This window comes from Piliocolobus tephrosceles, chromosome Y (genome assembly GCF_002776525.5).
Source record: "Piliocolobus tephrosceles isolate RC106 chromosome Y, ASM277652v3, whole genome shotgun sequence".
In the NCBI taxonomy this organism is placed as follows: Eukaryota; Metazoa; Chordata; class Mammalia; order Primates; family Cercopithecidae; genus Piliocolobus; species Piliocolobus tephrosceles.
The window spans coordinates 14,271,538-14,286,054 of NC_045456.1; the positions used below are offsets into that span (position 1 = coordinate 14,271,538).

Sequence of the window (14,517 nt, forward strand, 5' to 3'; positions counted from 1 at the left end):
GGGGGTTTCACCATGTTAGCCAGGATGGTCTCGATCTCCTGACCTCGTGATCTGCCCGTCTCGGCTTCCCAAAGTGGAATACTTTTAAATAATTCACAACAGCATTTACACACATTTCTTGGGATGCTGGGTGGAAGTATCTGTTGGAGTAATTTGCCCCAACTCCTTGCAAAACTCCCCCTGCCAGACCCTACCAGGATCTAAGTGGGGGCAGGGGTGGGGAGGGCAGGGAGATTTGTGATTGTTTTTTGTTTACTTAAGAATAGCAGATTATCCTTTTAAAACATAATGAGTTTAAGCCTCAGTGACATCTGCAGAGAATGTTCTGTGTTCGGCTACTGTCTCTCAAGGGTGGTGGCCTGCTCTGTATGTGGAGAGTAATCCTTCACCCCTGTTTCTTGGCTGTGTTAAGGGGCAAGGGTACATTGGTGTCATTTTTGATACTGGAATTTTTGATTTGTGTCGAATTTTCTATCACCTGTCCCGATACTTGGCACAAAGAAGACTTTAGAGAAGCTCAATCAAATAGGCAATTTAAAAACAATTGTCAACAGAGATCCCATACATGGTTTGGACAACATCTCTTATACCCAACACAGGAGAGCCATCAAGGGGCAGGAGCGGTCACCTGCATACCCCCAAGACAAAGGGTCACACTCTGACAGCTCTGCCTCCACTTTCTCCTGGCCTCTCACGGGTGGGCTGGGATGCCCCACTCAGTTTGTGAGCCGGCAAGGGGGAGGAGGGGGGAGGAGGGAGAAGGAGGGGCGGGGGAAGGAGCCAAGTCTCTTGGAATCAGGAAAATACCCATCTGATTTCAAAGTCACCCGGCCTTCCCGCTACTCTGAAAAGTGAGACACATGCAGAGCTTAGATATGGCCAACTCAGGCCGACCTCCCCACAGAGATTCCTGGCCGGCTGATTCCCGTTCCTTCCCCTCGACAACAGACTTACCCACAACACATTCACATGCACACCCAGAAGAGCCACAAAATCAAATCCAGGGAGGCACTGAGGGTGATCGGCAGGCACAGGCGGCCAGAATCCGCGCACACGGATTCGCATCCCATGCCCCCACTTTCTATGCCTCTGCTGCCACGGGGAAGCCACCCCGAGCGTCTCAAGCTGCTCTCTCCTTGTTGGTCTGGAGGGATGGCAACGCCCACCCTTCCTCGCTCACAGGGATGAGTCCAGGGCAGGTGACATGAAGGTGTTTTGAAAACACACACAGCAAACACAAACGTTCGGTATGGTGACACGTGGCAGGGGACAGGCCACGGGCTGGCACTCACTCCCACTGCGAGGCAATTCTTCCCTCTCTGCAGCACCCAGGGAACGAATGACTGAGCTGTCATGTGACAAGTGACAGCTTCTCCATACACTGCAGCGTCCGGGGAAATCGCACTCATTGCAATTCGGGGCTCTTGTGAACAATAAAAAATACACAGTCATGGAGAATCCAGTCTGGTGCAGCGGATGCTTATGTTTTAACCACCTCTTGCTAGCCCTACCTAACAGGGTCCCAGTCTCCCTCTGGGGAGTTTCCTTTCCCATTCTGCCTTACAAATAGCGCTGAGAGAAGTTACCATGCTGCGAATGCAATGCTGCCCGCTCCTGCTCCAGTCTCTTCCAAAGTGCGAGGCGGGGCCGAGGCAGTGTGTTCACAAGCTCAGATCATGATGAAAATTTCCAAAGACAAGACACACTACCCACAGTTATCATGGTGGCCCCTCCTCCTTCAACTCTGATGCCCCTATTCTAAAAGAAAATGCTGGGGAAGTGGAGCTACCGAAATGCTGTGGTTACATCTATCTATATGGTCCAGGAGTATCCAAGACAGCTGTGTTGCTGCCGGCGGTAATGGTGTTGGAATGGCTTCCAGGAGCAATTCATTTGGAAATAAATCATCCAGTGTCAGGACGGGGTGAGTGGGGCCAGACAAGCACAGCATGATAGGGGCAGCCTGAGGGTAGGAGAAGCACAGTTGGAAAGGATCAAAGCCAGAAGCCAGCCCGTGGAAAATTCTTCCGTAGAATTTTTATCACTTATCAAGTCATTTATCAATTTTTATCATCCATCAAATGCAATTACAGGCAAGTTTCCAAAATTTAACTAGGCAAAAGTTCATACTACCAGTAACAACTTGTAAATGGCTACAACAATGGCAATGACAAAACTGGACCCTAAACTCTCTTGCTGCTTTCCTCACCTGAAAATGCTACTGCAAAACCGCTAGCAGAGGAAGAGCCAATCTATGAATACGCAGATTTTTGTTTCAAAAAAAAAAGAGGAAAAGAAAGAAGGAAAAAAGAAAAAGATATGGAGGTGGATCAGGCAATTAATTCACATTTTCCCAGACCATGAAGCTTGTGATGGTTGTCAACTTTAAGAAAATGAGTAAGCAGTGCCTCCAGGCCCCTTGAATCCGAGCGAGGGTCACTCCTGGTGGGAATACTGCCAAGTGAGGAGTGACCAAAAGGCTGCATGGCTTGTCCCCTGGTCCAACCTGGAGGTGGGCACATGGACCCCAAATCAACCAATTAGCTTACTATGCCTAGGCACACACACTCACTTTCACACATACTTTGAATCTTGAATTACCAACACTAGAACAGAAATGTGTCTTAACCATCTTCTGCGGCTGTGATGGTGTCCGGGCCACCAGTGGCAGTCATTCCTGCCATAGCGAATGTTGCTGCGTTCCCTGTTTTTTGTTTCTCATCTCTGCAAAGCTTCCTTGGTTCCTGCTGCTCCTGCATGACAGCCTCCCTGCCCTCCATCAGTTCCCACGGGCTCCAACAACTCTAATAAACCCTGCGAGCTTCAGTTAGCCAGAACCCATTTCTGCTGCTTGTTGTTGGCTAAATCCAATCTAACCATCCAGTGTTTTCATGGGCAAGGCATATTTTTTTTTTTTTTTTTTTTGGGTCACTGGAGAAACAGAGCTGAACTGGTCAACTCTAGCCCTGGTAGCATGAAGCCCAACATACTGGCTTTCCCACATTACGTACCTAACATTTGATGAATAAGAAATTCATGAACAAAACGATTATACTGTATGGCTTTCTGATCATCTGTGTCTACAATATTAAATTAGTACAATTAATTATAGTTAAATTCTGTCAAGCAACATTTTTGTGTTTTTGTATGGTTTGGTTATGTTTTTATATTGTCTGATTTGCAGGCTCCTTCTTTCCCCTGGTGAGTGAAATCTCTCTTTGTTTACTACTTAACGCCTCATAACAAAAAGTGAATTCTGACTTTTGTTTTCAATTAGAAAGGAGAGGTTGAGTTAGAAACTGGGATAATATGAATACGGCATCCTTCTCTGATTATTGACAGAAAAAGCATTTTACAACCTTTAAAAGACAATAAAAGAGGATTTCACAAACAATATAGGATGCTGGACCAACTAACAGTAACATTTCCTGGGGCTTGTCACTAAATTGGACATTTCTCCAAAGAACATCCAAAGCACTAGTGAGTACATAAGCATCTTATTTAAAACTATAGGAAAATATAATCCTGACCTAACCACTGAATTTAGACTTGTTTGTGATGGAAGACTCAGTCTTTTGTTAACTGTTAATATAAAACATTTTGCTCTTCCTAAGTCAGCACATATTTGAAGGAAAGACCAACAATTGCCTTTGGCATCACTTCCCTCGGCTGCCCCAGCTCCGTGCTAACAAGCTCAGTTTAATTTAACTTCCCTTGTGAAATGGCTCACTGTATAAAGAGAAAATCAGGGCAGGAAGACTTCATCTCCAATGGAAGAGCCACCGCCAGAGGTGGGCCTTTCTGGTTCACAGTTTCTCTCTGGCTTGCCTTCCCCCTCGCCAGCTGACTTGGTTGGCCTCAAACAAATTTCAACACAGTTGAGGGGCATCAGAACACCTGTCTGACTCTGGCCACACCCTCTGCAATAACCAGGCTCTGCATGCCTTGCTGCTGTGAGTCAGTTCCCACCTAGCGTATAACCTTTGTTAACTTGCACCCCATGCCTGCATCTTGGTCTTGGTAACCCACCTAGTACACTAGACCCTCTAGAACCTGAATCTTGGCTAGTGCATAAGTGTTCAGTGCTACCTCTGACAATGGGCAAGTGATGACGATGATGATGATTAGTTACTATTATCTCTGTCCCCAGTGTGGATAGGGCCCACAACTTCATTTTAAACTGTAACACTTCTTGCACCAAATTCTTCCTGCATTGCAACTACCACCTACTGTGTACATACAGGTTATTGTGCACCTATTCTGGATATTCTGTTCTGCCTGCAACTATGAATGTCTTTTACGACTCCATCTAGAGCCAAGTATGTCCTGTGGCACATTCCTGGGTCACTTGGTTAGTCTAGTTCCAAGTCTCAGCTGTACTGTCTAGTAGGGTTTGCATTTGGTGGGACATGCCCTGCCCACAACTTGATAATGAAGGGGTTGGAGTGGGAAGACGTAATAACCCAGTCTTTACCTGTTTGAGCTATGTGCCAGGACTACAAAGACAAGGATGGCGTGGGCCTGCCCGTGACACAAACAACAGTTTGGTGAGGAGACAGATATCTCAAAAGACTATCACAAAACAACCCAGAAGTGCTATAAAAAATATTCTCAGCATTTTACAGAACACTGATGGGTAGTACAAAGCCATCTGGGTGGGAAATGGGGCTTCCTGAGGAAGGTGATATCTGAGCCACGTCAAAGAATAAGTAGACCTTAGCCATGAGGAGAAAAGGGGAGTAGGAACCATCCCAGAATACCCCACATTTATAACAGAAACTAAACTTTACCAAGTGCCCCTGCACCAAGATTTTGCCTATGCAATCTCACTGACCTCACACAACAACCTTATGGAGGAGATATGGTCAACTTCATTCTTCCGATTAGGAAACCAAGCAGGAAAAGGTTAACTTGACAAGGTGCCACAGCTATGCAAAATGCTGGTGACACAATGCACCCTAATCTGAGTAACTCTCAGACCAACACAATTTCTATTGTACCTACGACCTTCATGGAACCACACTCTTGTGATAAAGGTCACAAGAAGCTCTTTGTGCATTTAATCAAGTATGCAATGTGCCTAGATGTTCCTTGTCATTCCCAAACACAATGTATCCTTTTCCTCATTTTGGCCACCAAAAGATTCACAAAGGGAACAGAAATCAAGATTGTCATCCCCTCCTCTCAGTATCTCCCATCAGAGTAACCCTAACTCACCGCTTCTCAACCGTACTGTTATCTGAGCGCCACGTTCCCAGCAGCTTTTGCTGGCAAGGACAGCTAAGCCCTCCATCTGCTGCACTGCCTGAGGCCTTATCTTGTCCTGAGAGGAGGGGCCCCAGCGGGCTTCTCCCCAGCAGGTGCACATGCACTCTGGCACCCTGGCACTGGGTCATGCAACCTTTCCCCAGCTGCCTTTCCCTACCAAAGGCAAAGCATGCGGACTTCAGGCTCATCAGAGAACGGAAACACCCTCTGGGGCTCTGGACACCCTCAAACAAACATCACCCAGGAAACCGATACAGAAAACAGAGCTGGAACCTCCCCCTCACCCTTCGGTACAAGAAAAGCATTGAGCAAGAGATAGGATAGCAGTTTTACAAGCGAGGAAGTATGAGGCTAATCTGTTCACAAACAAAGCACCAAAGAGAAGATATCTGAAGGACATACAGTCTAAAGTTTCAGCAGAGGATGGGAGGCTGGACACATCCTAGTATTTCAACAGATGTGTCTTAGTTTAAGGATGGCACACATAAAAACTTTCCTTTTACCAAATTTATCTTTGGTAAACTAATTTCCCAGTCGATGCCCTTGGAGAAATCTGTGTTAACTATGTCATAGCTCCCAATAATAAAGGATACCTGGGCAAACATGGCCCATGATATCCAAGGGAAATTTGAATGGCTTTTCTGCTATTGAGCAACATAAACCAGGCTGAAATTATTAAAATGGAGAGCAGCACGGTGACTACTAAGACCTGGGCTTTTGAAGACGGTGGAAAAAACCCAGACATTAAACCTCATGTTCAGTCCCATCATTGCTATTTGAACATTAATGGAACCTCCAGACATCCAGCACAGCGCTAACGTCCCAAGCAGTGAGCGTCTCATAATGCTCACCGGAGTTGGCGCCCCCACCAGGCCCTCAACGCCAATGACCTGATCTCAGATACACGCTGGTGCAGTTTTGAGTCTGGTCACAGTCATAGAGCCTCATGTTACTTCCAAAGCTTTCAACTCTGAAATTCTCATTTTGGCCCTCACTTCACGCCACACCATTCCCCCTGCCTCGAGTGGCCTCACAACCCAGATCTGGCTCTCACCAAGGCCCCCAGCCCACAACTCACTGCAGGCCACCCCTGCCTTCCCACCCAAACTAGGTCCTCAGGGCTATCAAGCCTAGGGTTGTCCTGTCCCATACAGCAGCCACTAGCCACACGTGGCTATGTAAACTTACATCAGTGAGAAGCAAACATACGCCAGTGCTCATATAGCAGCATTATCCACAACAGCCAAAAGGTGAAAGCCACCCACGTGTCTTCTGACAGATGAATGGATAAACAGAGTGTAGTCCATCCATACACTGGAATATTATACAGCTTTAAAAAGGAAGGAAATTCTGACGCATGCTATGACATGGATGAAAATTGAGGACGTTGTGCCAAGCCAGACACCAAAGGACAAATACCGTATGATCCCACGTGTAAGAGATCCCTAGAGTGTCAAAATCATAGAGACAGAAAGTAGAACAGTGGTTGCTGGGGCTGTGGGGAGGGGAGAACAGGGAGTTGGTGTTTAATGGGGCAGTTTTCTGTTTGGTATGATGAAAAACTTCTGCAGATGGATCGTGGTGAGGATTGCACAATGTTATGAATATTGAATGCCATTGAACGGTGTACTTGGAAATGGTTATGATGGCAAATTCTGTTATATGTATTTTACCACAATAAAAAAACTTGGGGTAGGGGGTAGAGAGAGGAAACCTATCTGTAAGAGCAAATTTTTCAATATGCCCAAACAAGAATATCAGGGCCTTTTAATTGCTCTTGTAGATCATGTAGATCACTCAAGACCACAGACGGCTCAAAGGTAAAAATCAAGATCCCTCTGGATCCCTCCCTGTCCAACGCATTGTGCTTTGCTCACAGTAAAAGCACTCAGTGATACTGGCTACATGGCAACGAGTACCAAATGATTACACGAGAGGTCTTTGGTAACTCTGAAAGGAAATTAGTGGATTGACCTTATAGTAATTGCTTCAAGACTTAAAAAGAAGGATTGGTAACTTAACGGCCTCAAAATCTTTCTCGGCGCATTCAAAATAAGAGAAAGCCTTTTGTAAATGCTTTGCACTTCTTGTCTCACCACTGGAAGAGGGATTAAAGCCACTGCCTTGGTGCAAGAGGAGAAAATGTCTCTTTAGCAGTATTTGACCTCCGGGTAATTTCACTCTGCAGCCCAGTTCCCCTTCTGCTGAGGTTAAATGCACAACAGTGGCCAGGAGACAGCCCATTTTAAGAGTAACATGTGTCTAGTCTTATCAGAATTAGCTCTGCTTTGATTTTATAGCTAAGTCAATGAGGCACTTGGATTCTGTAGAAATTACCTCACAATTATTACCTGTGCACAACAAATGTAACCTATTTAACTTTACAGGGCATTGCCAATAAGACATGAATACTACATGATAAAAGTGCTCAATTTTGGCCAGGCACAGTGGCTCACTCCTGTAATCCCAGCACTTTGGGAGGCCAAGGCAGGTAGATCATGAGGTCAAGAGATCAAGACCATCCTGGCCCACACGGTGAAACCTCGTCTCTACTAAAAAATACAAAAATTAGCTGTGCATGGTGGCGTGCACCTGTAGTCCCAGCTACTCAGGAGGCTGAGGCAGGAGAATCTCTTGAACCCGGGAAGTGGAGGTTGCAGTGAGCCGAGATCGTGCCACTGCACTCCAGCCTGGTGACAGAGCAAGACTCCATCCAAAAAAAAAAAAAAAAAAAATCCTCAATTTTGATGCTAGGGCAAACAAGAATTATCCAAGACACTTAAAATTGGATAGCTTTTTGTAATGGCCCAATAATAACGACTGTAATGCAGCAGCTTGTAAGGTACTTTAAAAAACAGAAAGGATATGTACTGAGGTTATCACAGGACAGAAGACTGCCTATGCCTGTTCACTTCAAATGGCCAGAGTTCATTTGAAACACAGCACAACTGTGTGCTTCTAGTATTAAAATTCATGTGCTGCAGCCCACATTAGTGGATTCAGGCTGATCGATTTCAAACCATTCTGATGGCAAAGGGTGAATCATTCGAAAATGTCTTGGGAATATGACATAGGACCAAAAATGCTCATTCCCCACCTCTAGTTTCACCAATCCTCATACCAGCGCTATCTATTGAAGGATTTGTTAAATGTCACTCTGATCTTCGTATGCCCACTAATCCCATTTTAAAAACTCACACTACACACTCTTTTCAGAGTAATCAAGTAGAGAGGTAGTCCTACATACTCAACTTTAAAGACTAGGATGTTTATACCCAGACAAGTGAAATATAAAGGGCACTGTCCTTTAGCATTCATTTTAACAAGACATCAGAGCCAGATTCGACCATTTGGATATAATTAAAGAGTGCAAGGTTATTTTCACAAAACCAGAAAGACTTCTCTGATAGAACTCATCATCGCATCTTTAGAAGTTTGTGCTGACTCTCACATAAGGGGGGCTACGTGTTCACAAACACACCCGAAGACCTTCACGATCAGGTATGCAGGGAGACCTCAGGCCAGTGTGCCCAGAAGGTAGAATTCGGACACATTTCCAGTTAAAATTCAGGAGGCAAAAACGTTTATTCTGCTGCACACTCGCAAGCCTGGCTGCAAGCCACACACACTCTTCACCTCCATTTCCTTCCCTCTATAAACAGAACCACATCTGTGCACAATGATTTCGTTTCCTTACAGGGGACTAGAAGCTTCCTCCCCGTCTCTCAAATAATGACAAAAATAACATTACTCAGGCATGCACAGCAGGCAAAGCCTTCTTGACAATTAGGATTTCAGAGCTTCTTTTATGGGAAAAGGGAGTAAGAATTTAAGTGGGATGGCTTCTGGAAGCCTGGGTCTGTATAGATCCCAAGCTGTGAAAAGACAGAAGCCCATGTGTCTGGCCTTTTTTTTTTTTTAAAGAATAATATAAAAAGAATAATAAAAGTACTTACTGTTGACCGGATGCTCACCAAGCTCTGTTCTAAGCACTTTAACATGAACCAGCTTTTAAAATAATTCCACTTACACAAGCTACCTCAAGTTGTGAAATTCAAAGAAGCAGGGAGTGGAATAGTGGTTGCCGGGAGCTGGAGGGAGGAGAAACAGGGAGGAGTTGTTCAGAGGGTACATTGTTTCCATCCTGCAAATGAAAAGAGTCCTGGAGATGCTGGACAACTGCAGCTGACAATGCCTACACTCAGAGAGGGGGGAAGAGGGGAGATCTCATGTGGGATTTTTTTTAACCAGAATTTGTAAAATACTCTAACAATATCCTATTAAGGGAGGTACCAACACCTGTCCCCAGTAAACACTGGCAGCCAAGAATCACACCAAGGGACTGACAGTTACCCCCAATCCTGAGTCCACTTTAGTGAGAAAGGAGAAAAGGAAAATACTCAACGCTGTATTGGTTTTTATTAATTAGGGTATTAAGAACTGTTGAATTAGGCACTTAAATGGGTATCTTAAGTTAAATGGGTAACTGCTGAATTAGGCACTTAAATGGGTATCATATCTCTATAAACCTTTTTTAAAAAAAAGTCCACAATAGCTAAGAATGGGTGCATCTTATTATATGTAAGTCACACTGAAATACGATGAGCACGAAAACAAATGTACACAGAAAGCACATAAAGAACCCTATATGAATAATATGTGGCCACTAAATAACAACTGAATGTCAATAAGTAAAAAATCGCACTTAAATGATGAAAGAAATTCAGATGACAGGAGCCTCACAAACCCAGTTTTCTGAAAACCTTATTTATACTCATTAGGATGCCTGCACAGATGTTGCTGTTGATATGAAACAGACATTGTAGTCACAGTGAAAGGGAGAAAAATGGCTGTCCACCATTTTTCACCTCTGCATCTCTCTGGCTAGTCTTTAGTGGGATCAGACAGCAAAGCGGGAAAAGACAGTTTGATAAAACACCGACCCAGCCTGCAGGCTCCTGGGCAACCCTTCTCCTCACCTGCCTCCCTCCCTTGGCTCCCGCATGATTCTGGGTTCCTCCCTCTGAGCTTAGCATTGCCCAAGCACTGGGCACGGCAAGCCAGTGCTTCACTGTCACTGCCCCTACCAGCTCCTGAGCTCCTGGAGCAAGGTCTCTCCAGGGTACAAGCATCCCTGGCTCTGCAGAGCCTTCATAGCACCTACGGGAGCCCAATTTAACCACAGCCCAAGTAAGTCCACCAGTTGAATCCCCTTTTGAAGGAGCCCAGAGCAGCACACCCAGCAGAGGCAGTGTCCTGGTCTCCAGTTCTCATAACTCGATCATGCTGGCCTCCCTGACCTCCACATTTTCAAAACACTGCACAAATACCCACCATCACTGTGCCTTTCTTTACTTGGGGTCTGCTGTCTGCAATAGGTCCTTCTTTGCCTTGGAAATTGTCTTGCCTTCACTTCTCCCAAAGCAGCAGCTGGGAATGTCTCAGGAGCATTTGAAAACTATTTAAGTTTCTCTTTCATGGAGGGTTTTCACTCAGAAGTAAACCAAAACTTTCCCAAAGGTCAAATATTTTCCTAAGTTATCTCCCTAACATCAGAACACTTCTTTGAACTGTGTGGCATTATGTTTATGGAATTTTGTGTAGACACAGGTAAGGACTAGAAGAAACGTTTTGAAAAAGTGGGGAGGGGGAGGAAGGAAGAGAATGTATGATGAAATTGGAAAGTAGAGAAAACCAGGCCGAAGGGTGAGGAAAGCAAGCATTCACACACATCTTCAACATACAGCTGTGCTAGGAGTTCGCGCTTGTCTATGGGCTGAATTATGGGCTGTTCCCACCTGATGCTGCTTTCAACTCCCTTCCTTTTACCTCTTACCCTCACAGTTTTTGTTTGTAACAACTTTACTGAGACACAATTCACATACCATGAAATTCACTCTTTCAAAATGTACAATTCAGTGGTTTTTAATATATTCGGAGTTGTGCAACTGCTGTCTAATTCCAGCACATTTTCATCACTTCCAGAAGAAACCGTGTGCTGGCTGGCAGTCACCCCACACTGCCCGTCCCCAGCCCTGGCAAGCAGGAGCCCACTTTCTGCCTCTATGGGTTTTCCTGTTGTGGATATTAGTCATGTTACATCCCCACTCCCAACTCATATGCTGAAGCCCTAAGCCCCAGGACCTCAGAATGTGACTGTTGATTTGGAGTTAGGGCCATTCAAGAGGTGATTAAGGTAAAATGAGGTCATTAGGATGGGCCCTGATCCAACAGGACTAGAGATGAGGACACAGACACACAGAGGGATGACCTCGTTAGGACCCAGGGAGAAGATGGTGTCTACAAGCCCAGGAGAGAGGCCTAGGGAGGAACCAACCCTGTCGACCCCTCGATCTGGGACTTAGAACCTCCAGGACTGTGGGAGAATTACTGGCTGCTGTTTAAGCCGCCTGGCACGTGGTGCTGCGTTAGGGCAGCCCAGGAGACTAAGGCAAGCCTGCGGGCTCAGTGCCAGGTCTGTGGGAGGTGTGGGAATGCTGAGCAAAAGGATTCCCTCTTCAATTCCTGGAGAGAGAGGAGAAGGAGTGAGGCTCACGGGCTTGCCCCCTAACCGCTGAGTCCCAACCCTTTGTCCCTTATTAAAAGTGTTTAATGAGTTTGGATAGAATTCCTCTAGGGTAAAAATGCTTCACCCCCAATGTTAAGATACCGAATTGTAATTTTACCCTCCCTCAACCCTCCCTTACAAAACAATTAACGCTCAGATGTCCAGGGTGGGACAGAAATCCATTAACTGACATAAAAGAAATGCAGCCTTCGCTTCCTGGGGCAGGGCCTCCCAGTGCAGGCTTGGACAGAGATCCGCATACAGACTGAATGTCCACCCAAAGCTCCAGAAGCATGTGCGCAGCTCAGGAGGCTGCCGCGTGAACCTTTCAGCATGGCCACGGATCTACTTCTCCTCTCCTCCCACTCCACAGACAGCATTTATTTTAAAAGACGGGGTGTGAGGCGGGCTGAGAGAGCTCTCACACCCCGGCGCAGTGGCTCACACCTGTAATCCCAACACTTTGGGAGGCCAAAGGGGGTGTGGATCATTTAAGGTCAGGAGTTCAAGACCAGCCTGGCCAACGTGGTGAAACCCCGTCTCTACTAAAAATACAAAAATTAGCTGGGCAGTAGTGGTGCGCGCCTGTAATCCCAGCTACTCGGGGGACTGAGGCAGGAGAATCACTTGAACTCGGGAGGTGGAGGTCGCGGTGAGCTGAGACAGCACCACTGCACTCCAGTCTGGGCGACAGAGTGAGACCATGTCTCAAAAAGAAAACAATAAGAGACAGGCTCTCATTATTTTGCCCAGGCTGATCTCGAACTCCTGGACTCAAGGGATCCTCCCACCCCGGCCTCCCAAAGTGCTGGTATTACAGACATGGGCCACAGCACCCAGCAGAGATCTACTCTTCTGAAATAACTGGAGATGCTTATTATTTTGTGTCTTTTTTGTTGTTGTCGTTCTTTATTTTCTCTCAATTATTTTGAATGTACAAAACATTCGTGGTATTCAAGGATCAGGTAACAGCTTTACAAACCAGAAATGAGATTATTGACATTTAATCAACCAAGAAATATTTATGAAATATAAGGCAAAAAATCCCCACCACCGACACACACCAACACATACCAGCACACACACACAGACACCAACACACACACACCCTCCAGGTTCTTAGTTCAAAAAAGTACCTAGAAATAAGGAAAAATGTAAATTGTTCTGACGCATGCAAAGTTCATCGTGTCATGAATGAAAGGCACTCTCCTCTCCCGTCCCTGTCTCCCTGTCTCTCTCTCCCTGACTCATTTACTGTGTGACTTTCTTACATTCACGTTAGGGAATGCAGGGAATTTAAGCACTAAGCACACCCATCTCCCACTAACTCCACCCCCCCACCCAGGCCTCCCCCTTTTTAACACTCCCCACCTCTGCACAAAAGGTCCTGATCCTTCTCTATTCAGTTGCATTCTCTTAATGCAATGCACCCGGCACAAGCACACATCCCGCTCAAGGGTTAGCTGCTGACGGAGGGGCGGGGCTTTACCAGCCGGCAGATAAGATGCTTTGGCTGGGAGCCTCTTTGCAGCCTCACACGTGATGCTCGGTCCATTTTTTTAAAGGGGGAGGACTACGTTTCATTGAACACATCTAAAAATGTAATGGAGGGAGGGAGGAAGGAAGGCCAATGGGTAAAACGTGCCATTTAAAAGTATATGTATTCTAGGGAAAAAATCCAGAAACATTTTCTTTCCGTTATATTTTAAGATTTCTTGGGTTGACTTCAACACAGATAAATGAACATTTGTGAAGAAAAGATAAGTATAGTTTCTTAAAATTGAGAAGTCAAGGGGATTTTCTCACCTTATTTTAAAAGAAACATGTAAATATTTTAGCGGAAGTAGAGAGGAAAAAGGAAACATGCAGGGTTTTTTAAAAAGAGCACCTTTTTTTTTTTTTTTTTACAGCTTTAAAGCCACAGATAATTTGAGAACATAAAAATGTGTGACGTGGTCTGTTCATTAAAAAGTAAGTGCCAGTATAAATTGAATTTTAAACTATCATTTAGCCAGACAATAATTTCAAATTTAATAACTAAATTGATTTTAATTGCTTTTAAATGGTCCTGGCAAAATCTGAGAAAGCTCTTCATTTCTGCCAATTCATTAGAAGCAGGCAAACTTGAATACAGAAGGAAAAAATCAAATCATTATAATTAAACAAAATTTTCTGCATTCAGTATCCTCTCCAATGTCAAGCAGACCCAGGAGCTACTGACTCTAACAAAGCAAAGGAGACAGATGGGAGAATGGACCCCCTCGTGACATTAAAATACCACCTGGCTTATAAATGCACGTTCTTTTTGGAAGACATCAACAATAAAAGGGCTCTCCTGTTCGTTTTTTTAAATCGCCTTTTTAGGTCTTCTAAAACTAGAGGAGCTCACAAGTGCTTTCCCCACATTCATCAGGTATTCTATTCTTTTGTGGGTTTTCTTTACTCCACAACTCAGCGTTATTTCTAGATATTAACCCATTCCCCCATGCATCTGCCATGGAGGTCTCTTTTTCTCTCTTTCTCTCTCTCTCTGTCTCTCTCTCTTCTTTCAGACAGGGTCTTGCTCTGTGGTCCAGGCTGGAGTGCCATGGTGCAATCATGGCTCACTGCAGCCTCAACCTCCCAGGCTCCCGCCTCAGCCTCCTGAGTAGCTGGGACCACAGGAGTGCACCACCAAACCC

The 14,517-nt window shown here is 45.2% G+C and overlaps 1 protein-coding gene across 5 annotated transcripts in view; it reads right to left on the reverse strand.

Annotated features, from left to right (window-relative positions):
- TBL1X (transducin beta like 1 X-linked) overlaps positions 1–14,517 on the reverse strand; it is a 261,274-nt gene that overhangs the window by 179,910 nt on the left and 66,847 nt on the right. Inside the window, exon 3 of one of the 5 annotated variants that reach the window (XM_026449817.1) lies at positions 9,225–9,359. The exons of the other annotated variants lie outside the window; for them this stretch is intronic. The gene's annotated coding sequence lies outside the window, so the exon portion shown is untranslated. The remainder of the gene's footprint in view (positions 1–9,224; positions 9,360–14,517) is intronic. 5 annotated transcript variants of the gene reach the window in all.